We start from the raw sequence: 10827 nt of genomic DNA on the forward strand, positions 1-10827 counted from the left end.
CGTCCTACTGGTCTTGGTCTTGTTGCACCAATATGGAAACCTTTGCTTGATGCCTCGGGACTCCGCGCCTGCACTTGTCTCTTTAGCACCAAAGAGGAAACGAGGACACTACGCGCGCTGACGCCCGCCTGGTGCCCGCCTGGCCTTGGTCATCATGGCTTATGTCACAGGGACCTCGCAAGGTGCCCCTTGCTCTGATCTCTCCGCCCCTCGCGAGCCAGCCTGGTGAGGCCGTCCCCGAGGAGTTTTTGTGTCGTCCGCCTCGCGAGGCTTGGCCCCTCGCGAGGGTCTTGGGTGCTCGCTGGTGAAGATGGGTCGTACATGGCCGCTGGTGGAGCCACACCGTGGGCCGCAGGCAGGCAAGTCTAGGGACCCCCGTTCCCAGGACGCCGATAGTTCGAACCTCAAGGGTTTTGCCGGAACCCGAAATCCGACATTTGGCATGCAAGGTTGGGGTGCGCTGAAGCTTTCCTTTCGTTGGTCCATGTTCCACCGCATCCATGTCAGCCGCGCGTCGAGCCCGCGCCAAGCGTCGGGCCGCCCTCGCCGCTCGTGTCGCTCAGACAGCCCCTGTCGGCGGGCCTCCCCATCATTCTCCATCTCCTGTTGCCAACGCCGCTACCGTCCTGGCAGCAAATGAGCAGCAAGCATCATCACTGCACCCCTCCGTGCGGCGGGATGGCCGCACCGCCACCCCGTCGCTGACTCCGGCCGCCTCATCGTCTCACGCTCGTCGCACGCCCACGGACGCGCAGGCTGTGCTGCTCATGGCACACGAGCTCCTGCGCTACCGCCCGGTCGACGACCTCTACAAGGACCGGCTAGACCGCATCGCCGAGCTCATCACCGCCGCTGGGGGCTCCCCTGCACCATCCCTCTCACTGCCTCGCCCACCTCCGGCCGCGGGGATGTAGCTCACAGAGCGCCTCCGCCGCCTCTGCATCAAGACGGCACCCTCGCACCGAGACGCGCAGCTCACGGAGCGCCACCGCCCCCTCCGCGTCTAGACGGTGTCCTCGCCCCAAGACGCGTGGTCCCACGGCGTGATCCGCCACGCCATGTGCCCGCGCATGAAGAAGGAAGCTGCCAAGAGGTTCCCTGGCAGCAAGAAAACTCTCTAGCGCTCCCGGCGCCACCACGACAAGATCGCGTGCCGCCTACGGCGGCGGTGTGCGAACATCAAGGGCAGGCTCCGCCCCCGCCGAGGGCCCCGGTGGCCACCACAGGCTGCCGCGCCTTTGCTCCCGAGCTGCGCACCATCGTTTGGCCAGGCAAGTTCTAGCCGGATCTTCCTCCATGCTACGACGGCACCCTAGAGCCCGTGGAGTTCCCCCAGCTCTAGGAACTGAGCATCGAGATGGCCAACGGTGATGAAAAGGTCATGGCGAACTGGTTTCCCATGGCTCTCAAGGATGGCGCCCGCTCATGGCTCCTGAACCTGCCTAAGGGATCGATCTCCTCCTGGAGTGAGATGCGCAACCGCTTCATCGCCAACTTCCAGAGCACTCGCGACCGCCCTCCGACCGCGGGTGACCTGCGCCACATCAAGCAACAGCTAGGAGAGACCCTGAAGAAGTACATCCAGCGCTTCAACGGCATCCGCCTCAAGATCCCCAAGGTGACGGACGAAGCCATTATCTCAGCATTTCCGATGGCGTCCGCAACGTCAAGATGAAGGAGGAGCTCGCCATCCACGAGGAGCTATGCAGGACTCTGGAGCTGTTCAACATAGCAACCAAGTGTGCAAGAGCTGAGGAGGGGTGTCTTTCCCTCCTCGAGCTCCCTGATGTCGACCCAGAGGAAAAGAAGGCCAAGGTCAAGGACGTGAAACGCAAGGGAGTAGCCGTACTTGCGGCAGAGCCGGACATGAAGCATGGTCGGGACCACCCCGAGTCATCCAAGGGCAGCCGTCCGTTGTGCGCCTTCCACAACATGCACAGCCACAACACCAACGATTGTCAAGAACTCAGGGCCATCCAAGATGGACGCTTCCGTCAATGCCCCGTGTGCAACCACCGGGGCTACGGCCGAGGAGGAAGAGGAGGACGAGGTGGAGGACGCTGGGAAGATTGCGGCCCCCGCTAGGAGTGGCGCGACCGGCCTCATGAGGACCACTGGCAGGAGCGGCCTCGTGAGGGCGCCTGGCGCGACCAGCCTCGCGAGGACTGCCCTCAGGGAAATCCTGGCCTCCCTCCACTGCCGCCACCACCAAGAAGGAACGACGACCACCATTAGGACGAGGGGGCAGGGGCTTCCAGGAGTCGCGCGCCATCGCTTGCATCTTGGGTGGTGCTCAGGCTCCGGCTTCCCAGCGCATCTTCAAGCAGTTCTCTCGCGAGGTGAATGCAGCCCTCCCCAGGCTTGAGGCCACCCGCCCACTCAGGTGGTCCAAGTATGCCATCACCTTCAGCTCGATGGACCAGCTCAAATGCGCGGCGACCGTCAGCGTCCTTCCGATGCTCTGCTCACCTGTCATCAACAATGTCCAAGTCACCAAGACCGTCATCGACGGCGGTGCGGGGCTCAGTGTCCTGTCCGTCGAGATGTTCGACAGCCTTCAAGTACCCTATGATCAGTTGCAGCCTACTAAGCCCTTCTAAGGTGTGACCGACGGCTCCACCACCCCGATAGGGCAAGTTCGTCTCCCTGTCACCTTCGGTCAGCGCGACAACTACCACACCGAGCTCATCGACTTCGATGTCGCCCACATCCGTCTGCCGTACAATGCCATCCTTGGGTACCCAGCATTAGCCAAATTCATGGCAGTGACCCAGCATGGCTACAACGTCCTCAAGATGCCAGGTAGTGGCGGAATCATCAAAGTCCCCTGCGAAGAAAGAGATGTGGTGTGCTCCCTTGAGCGCGCCTTCCAAGCCATAGCAATCAAAGACCCTGACAGCGAGGGCATGCAGTACCCTCCTGAGGCCATCCCCAAGAAGAAGAAGCAACTACTCCGCACAGGGCCTCAGGGGAGCGGCGCCTCTAGCGGTGCCACATCAGGATCGGCGCCTGCGCCTGGGACGCCTCACTCGCTCGCATAGGAAGGCGCGCCCGGTGCCCTCCTCGGGCAGGGCTCGGGGGCTCTCTTCTGGAGGGCCTCAGGCCTAGCCGACATCATGAGGGAGGCGCTCGGGCACCACGTGAAGGCGTGCTTCACGGCACATTTCCCTCAGGAGGGCACCGGGCGAGGAGCGCCTGGCGCTCAGGAGCTCATCGTCAAGGCCACCCAGGAGCTTCAGGAAGCAAGGGCAATATGTGGCGACCGCCACCCACCTGGTGCAGCTCCCCATCCAGGTGAGGGTGGCGAGCTGCGTGTCTGCATCGACATCCCAGGGCACAACAGGGCCGCATCTCACGAGCGTTTTTGGCCTTCGCGTGCTGGCCGGTGTGAGGGTCCACCTTAGAGCTACGTTCGCATGTTGTTTGGCCTGCCGAGCGTGGCAGCCGCCTTCCAGCGCAACCTATAGAGCATCCTGGCAACCCAGGAGGCCATGCATCACGCGGTCCTAGCGGAGATGGACACGGTCCTCAGGGAGCCACATGAGCCCCCAGAGCCTCCCAAACCTCAGCGTCTTGGCGGCTCGTGAGGAGTGACTTCTTTAGCGCACGCCTTCAGCTACCCCAATGCTCCTTCGACAACAAAACCAGGTGACATTTTCCAAGTTCATTCAGCTGGGAGCGCCCCTCGGGCTGCACTATTCCCAGGTCGCATGGGCCTGTCCCTGCGGCGTGTATCCTTCCGCATTTTAAAGCTTACCTTACTGGGGGCGCCCCTCGGGCTACATCATCTCCAGGACGCTCGGGTCCGTCCCAGTGGCATGTATCATTCTCGCATCTATCTAAGCTAGCTGGTTCCCATGCATGATTTATTTATAGTCATCCATTGCTTGATTGTCACTCGCCGCGGCCGCCCGCGTCGCTGATCAGCCCCTCGCTCATCCCACAACGGGGGCTGCCCATGCTGGCACGGCGCTTGTGCTCAGGTCCATCCTTGCAACGCTGACAAATTTGAGCGGTCGAGCTTTGGCTCGCGGCACGCCCACGCACGTCACCTCACCAGACCCTCAGTGCCTTCATCTTCTTGCGGGGCAACCAATGGCAGACCGGCAATCGTAGTGGCAATTTGTGTCCCTCCTCGCGCTAACCTGCAGGAACCTCCTGAGGACAACAGCAGGCGGTACCGCAGGCTCCCTCTTCTCCCATGCAATTCGCTTGTGCGTTAAAAGGTGGGCTCCTGAGCATCGCGACTCAGGAGCTCTTACTGGCTCTCCAGCCCTCACCCCCTGGGCTTGACCACGGCACCGCGACCTGGCATACCAGCGGCGGCTGAGCTCGCTCAATGGCCGGGACCTGAGGATGTAGAGCACATAGAAGAGCGTGGAGAAGAGGGGGAGGATCGCGCGGGCCTAACCTGGCTACGTTATAGTCGTCGACGCGCAAGCCTGGCGCTGCGCAAGGAATCAACTCTGGACTGCCAAGATAAGTTTTGCATCCAGGTCGGCCGAGTGCTACGGCATAAGATTCCCACCTCTCGCAGCCCTGCTGCGGCAATGTCACCTCCATTTCCCACCTTTAGGTAGCTGCTTGCACGCTAAAGGGGACCTCTTGAGCATCGCGCCTCGGGAGCTCTTACTAGACCTCGGGCCGCTCGCCTCCTGGCCTTGACCACGTCATCGTGACCTGGCATACCAGCGACGTCTGCAGCCTGCCTGGGGACCGGGACCTGTTGGGGTAGAGCACCAAGCTACCATGAAGTTGGAAAGGGGAGACCGAGCCGAAGCAGGACATGCATTCGTAAATCTTCATAATAGGGACGATATCAACAAAAGGTATTACATAACCTTTACACGCCCTATGGGGTCCATCTCGATTCCCCGTAGGGAACAAACGAAGGGAGTTTCTAGGGGCCCTGTCTACACGTGCCAAACATCGCCGACGCCATCATCAACAGTGGGATACAAGAGGTCAGGCGCCAACCTCATCTAGATCAGCGGCGGCGGCCGGACGCTGCGGCCGCACTCCGGGCACAGTGGGAACTCGGGGGGACGTAGCTGTCATCGCTCATCTCTGGAGTCTCGCCGGGCTCGGGAGAATCGCTGGACCACCAGGAGTCGCCGCTACTGCTGGAGGAGTTGTTGGCGAAGCCAGCGGCAGGCTCAGCATTGGCTGCTGCGCCGTCCCGATGACCCCCTCCTGGACAGCACTCCAGGTGGCGGCCTTCCTCTTCGAAGACTTTGAAGAGCATCGTGGAGGCGCCGTCGTACTCAAAATGGATGGCGAGGGCGCCTTCCGCATGACAGACTCAAGCAACCTCGCCCCAGCCACGGGTCATGAAGATCTTGCCTGGGGAGATGGCTTCAACCTTCGGTCTAGTCGTCAGGGCGTCGTAGTCGGCGTGCTGTAGCCAAAGCTCAAGGGGGGCCCTCGGCGGAATCTCGGCGGAGAAGAACTGTGGAAAGCGAATCCAAGTGCGCGGAGGCATCGCCGCCCACATCACGAGTTCGCGCGAGGAGTCCGTGGCGTGGGCTCCTGGGGCGACGGTGTGAGTCAGCACGACGCGGCGACCACGGCCACAGCGTGGGCGGCGCCGCTGGCCGCCTCTCCCTTTGGAGCCCTCGGCTTGGGCGTACAGAGTCAGCGGATACCCAGGAGGTGGCGGCTCGCACCAAGGCCTCGACACCTCCGGCCTCACGACTATGTCACGGCGGTGGGCCAGCCTCTTCTTCGGCGGAAGTGGCCCGGGCTCGTCGCGGGTTTTTTCCCCTTCTGTGTGGCCGAGAACCTCCATATCGGCGCCATGAGTGTCGCTACTAGCGATGAAGCAAGGGAGAAGAAGCGAGTGGAGCAGGAAGGGATGAGCGACGGGGGCTCTGCCCCTTCCTCATTTATAGTGAGAGAAGGCCAACCGGCGATCCCCACGATCACAGGTAATGACGATTTTACTCTGCATGCAGCAGTGACTTGTCAAGTCAGGCAGTTGCCAAGGCAGTATGGGGAAGCGAAGACGCCCACGTCCCATCAATCGCCACGCGTCAACCGAGGCCGCAGGCTGTTGGGCCCCGCGGCGCTCCGCACTTGCCCCTTGGCTTCGCCTCGAAGCCAAGTTCGAGTGTGCCTTGGGCCCGGGGGCTACTGTCGACGTCCTGGGAACAGGGGTCCCCAGACTTGCCTGCCTGTGGCCCACGGCGTGGCTCCGCCAGCGGCCCCGTACGGCCCATCTTCACCAGCAAACACTTAAGACCCTCGCGAGCGGTTGAGCCTCGCGAGGCAGATGATGCAAGACCTCCTCGGGGGCGGCCTCACCAGGATGGCTCACGAGGGGCGAAGATATCAAGGCAAGGGGCACCTCACGAGGTTCCTGTGATGCAAGCCATGACGACCGGGGCCAGGCAGGCGCCAGCGCGCACAGTGTCCTCGTTTCCTCTTTCGTGCTAAAGAGGCAAGCGCAGGCGAGGAGTCCCGAGGCATCACACAAAGGTTTCCATATCGGTGCAACGAGACCAAGACCAGGAGGACGGCAGGATGGAGGTCACCGTGGAGCCCAGGACGACGTCACCACTGGAGCCTTTGGCAGGCGAAGACCACCTTTAGTCAGGATAAGTTGTACTAGTTGTCTCCCTTAAAATTTGTCCGTTGTGGCATCCCTTCCCGCCAGCATTTGGGAAGAGGACCATTGCCTCTATAAATAGGGCTAGTCACCACAGTAGGAGGGAGAACAAACTGATCCGAGGCCATTCAGATCATCCTCATCCACACAAACTCACCAAGCACAGGAGCACCTCTCCTTAGAAAGTTTTTCTTCCCTTGTAACTGTTCATCCTCAGCCCAAGAGGCAATCCACCATGAAAGTGGGTTAAGTCGACTAGAGGGGGGTTGAATAGGCGATGTTTATGAATTCTTCATTGAGGAATTTCAGGGTGAGGAAATTCATGAGCGAAGAACTACTTGCAGCGGAATAAGTACTCAGAAGTAAGCATAACAAAACATAAGCATGGTCTTCATGATGAAATGAAAACAAGCACAGAGTACAGAAAGCGTAAACACGGGATACAAAATGAAGACAAATAGACTGAAGAAATTGAACTGAGGAAATAGAGAAAGTCTTCAGTCAAAGTCTTCAAACATATATGAACAAGCACACAACACAGAACTCAGGAAATGGAAGGGTTGAGGAAATGGAACCAGTTAGTTCGATGAAGACAATGATTTGGTACACCAGTTCCAACTGTTGTGACAGTTGTACGTCTAGTTAGGGCGGCTTGGTATTCAAACCTGAGGACACACAGTCCTGAACACGTAGTCCAGAACACTCAGTCCTCACCGTATTCCCCTTGAGCTAAGGTCACACAGACCTCGCCCAATCACTCGTGGTAAGTCTTCAGGTGACTCCCAAACCTTCATAGACTCAGTCACTCGGCGATCCATAATTTCCTCTTGGATGCTCTAGACCATGACGCCTAACCGTCTAGAAGATGCACAGGCTTCAAAGGTAACAAGCGTCGGATCCACGCAGGATCAATCTCTTCAGTGATGCTCAATCACTTTGGGTTTGTAGGTGTTTGGGTTTGGTTTTTCCTCACTTGATGATTTTCGCTCAAAGTCCTCAGAGGATGGGATGCTCTCAAATGACAAGTGTCAGTTTCTCTCAGAGCAGCCAACCAGCTAGTGGTTATAGGGGGCGGCTATTTATAGCCTAGGGAGCAGCCCGACATGATAAGACATAAATGCCCTTCAATGATATGACCGTTTGGTGGAAGGATATTTTGGGACAGCTGGCGCGTAGCACAGCAACGGTCGGAAATTTGACTAACAAATTCCTTAGGGCTATCATGTTCCTCTCCTGTAGGCAATCTGCACTGGCGAACTGCTAACTCCTCAATCAAAACAAATTCCTTAGAGACCAGAAGAACTTCATCTCTATCACTGAAGAAATTGACTAAACTGCATGAGATTTCCATTGGCTTCAGTCGAAGGGATTGGTAGGTGTAGGATTTTGAGTTGAGCAGCACTTGGAAATTTTTCCTTAATATTTCCTTGACCCCCTTTAACAGTATGGTGTTTCCTATGACTCAAGAAAGAGAAAATGAAACTACGAAAACATAAGTCTTCACACTTCATGTTCCTCGAATGACTACCAAGTCTTTAGGATCACACCAATTTCTTCACTTTCAATGTCTTCAGAAATCCAAAGTCTTCAGCTGAAGAACTTCATTTTTAGGGTCTACTTTCTTTGTAAATATCAAACTCCTCATAGACTTATAGACCTGTGTACACTCACAAACGCATCAGTCCCTTAACCTATAAGTATTCAATACACCAAAATCACTAAGGGGCACTAGATGCACTTACAATCTCCCCCTTTTGGTGATTGATGACAATACAGGTTAAGTTTTCAACGGCGATAAACATATGATGTGTAAATACTGATAATGAGGAATTTGATTGCAAGATATAGAAGAACTCCCCCTGAAGATGTGCATACTGAGGAATTAGCTTTTGAAGCACTGCACACTTGAAGAGTAGAATCATGGAGATCTCCCCCTATATCTTGTAATACATACACGCATTTAACATATAATATGAAGAATTTGAAATGCATGATGAAATATGGTGACTGATGTAATTCAGCATGCGTGCATTAACATATATGAGGAATAAGCATGCAGAAGAACACAACAAAAGTATCAGACCACCATCGGATTTAAGTTTACAACTCGATCCAGCAAAGTCTTCAAAAGAACGAGAGTTGTAACTTAGAAAAAAAACGCCCATATAAGTAGACCCACTTGAAGACTAACTCAAATTTCTCCCCCCCCCTTTGTCATCGAAAGACCAAAAGGGACGAAAAATGAGGACTAACGCCCCTAAAGAATATCATCACTTAGTCGATGAAGGAGCGCCAGCATTGTTGCGGTCAGTTGTTGAAGTAGGGCCTGCCGCAGTGTCATCCAAATCTTCATGTTCATCTGTCGCGCGTGATGAAGAATATGAGCTAGCTACCAAGGAAGGAACTTTAGTCTTCTTGAATTTCTTCATGGGTGGCGGCTGAGACCATTCAAAGTCATGCTTGAAACCCATTTGCTTCAGATCATCTTCACCACACAGATGTGACAAAACAACCCAGGTGCGACCTAAGACTTCATGGATATAGTAATGGTTTTTCTTCACTGCATTGTGTGTAGCACTCATGTTGTTAAGAATTGAACCAAACTAACGCTTAACCCATTTGTGGTTGCGATCGACCTTCTTGTGAAGACTGAGGAGAAGCTCATGATCAGTCATCACCCTTGGAGTCATGCCTTGAGGATTTTGCTTTGAAGCATTTGTGGCACAGTCATGAGTGGCAGAGTCATCATTGGTGGAGTAGGGTGCAGCTTTGCGGAACATACCATCCAATGGACGAATGCCTTTATCAATAATTGCAGTAGCCTTGCCCTTTTCATCGGATGAGGAAAATGTCTGCTTCAGGACTTCAATGGGGGGCAAGTAACTGACATGATTCTGGAAATCAACCTTGTAGTTGAGTGAAGACCTAGTTCTGAGGAATCTCATAATCCAAGGAGCATAAGGCTTCAACTCAAATGGAGAGAGGGCAACATTTGCCAGAGTCCTCATGAACAAATCATGGTAGTTGATAGGAATGCCATGTATGATATTGAATAGCAGATTCTTCATGATGCCAACAACTTTTTCATCATTTGAATCATGGCCTTTGATTTGACTCAATGTCTTCGTCAGAATGCGATAGACAGTTCTAGGCACAAACAACAATTCCTTCACGAGGAATTTGGTCCTTGGAGCATTACCGGGCTTCAGCGGCTTCATCAACACTTGCATGTAGTTAGCAGTAAGTTCAGGTTCATGATAGATGCAATGAGCACCTTCAAGGGGAGGACTGACAGGCAGGGCATGAAGTAATTCAGAGGCCGGTGCTTTGAAATGTGTGTTCTCTATCATCCAGTCCAATACCCAAGTGTTCACATCTTCAGCTTCTCATGTGATGTGCAGCGTCGCATAGAACTGAAGAATTACCTCTTCATTCCAATCAACAATATCCGTGCAAAAGTTGAGCATCCCAGCGTCATGAAGAACACTGAGGACTGGTGCAAAGCAAGGCAGTGATTCCATGTCCACGTGAGGAATATGCTCATGGTCGAAGACTTTGTCTTTGTTGAACAGCAGCGAAGAATAGAAGTTCGCTTGGCTGGCAGTCCAGAAGCGCTTTCTTCTAAGGCGAGTAGAGTCATAGGGGTAGCTGTCGTCGAAGTCCACGTGGAACTACTAGCGAGACTGAAGTCTCTCTGCAAAACATAAATTAAGCAAACGTCAGTACAAATGTACCCAGTAAGACTTACATCAGAACTAACTACATATGCATCGGTATCAACAAAGGGGGTGGTGGAGTTTAACTGCAGTAGGCCAGCTTTGACTCGGTGGCTATCCTGAACTACGACTGCAAGTAACGCTTTGAGGTGGCGCACACGAGTCCACATATTCACCATATCAATACACCACTATGAATCTGCTCCCGTCTCCCTACGAGAACGCCATCCATAGCACTCACGCTTATCTTGCGCATTTTAGAGTATCCACTTTCACTTGTCTATGAACTATGCAAGGGGTCCAAGATTCCATATCTGAGGAATCCGGCTATTTGAATAGATAATGATAACCCTGCAGGGGTGTACTTCTTCACACACGCTCTCGCCACTTACCACCATGTACACGTCGTGTATCTCGGCAACCTTCAAGCGGAAACCTGGTGAGGGAGTCAGCCACGACCTGACTAACCAACAAGTCTCTAGTCCAGGTTTATCGCCTATTCGG

The sequence above is a fragment of the Triticum urartu genome, chromosome 3 (assembly GCF_003073215.2).
Source record: "Triticum urartu cultivar G1812 chromosome 3, Tu2.1, whole genome shotgun sequence".
In the NCBI taxonomy this organism is placed as follows: domain Eukaryota; kingdom Viridiplantae; phylum Streptophyta; class Magnoliopsida; order Poales; family Poaceae; genus Triticum; species Triticum urartu.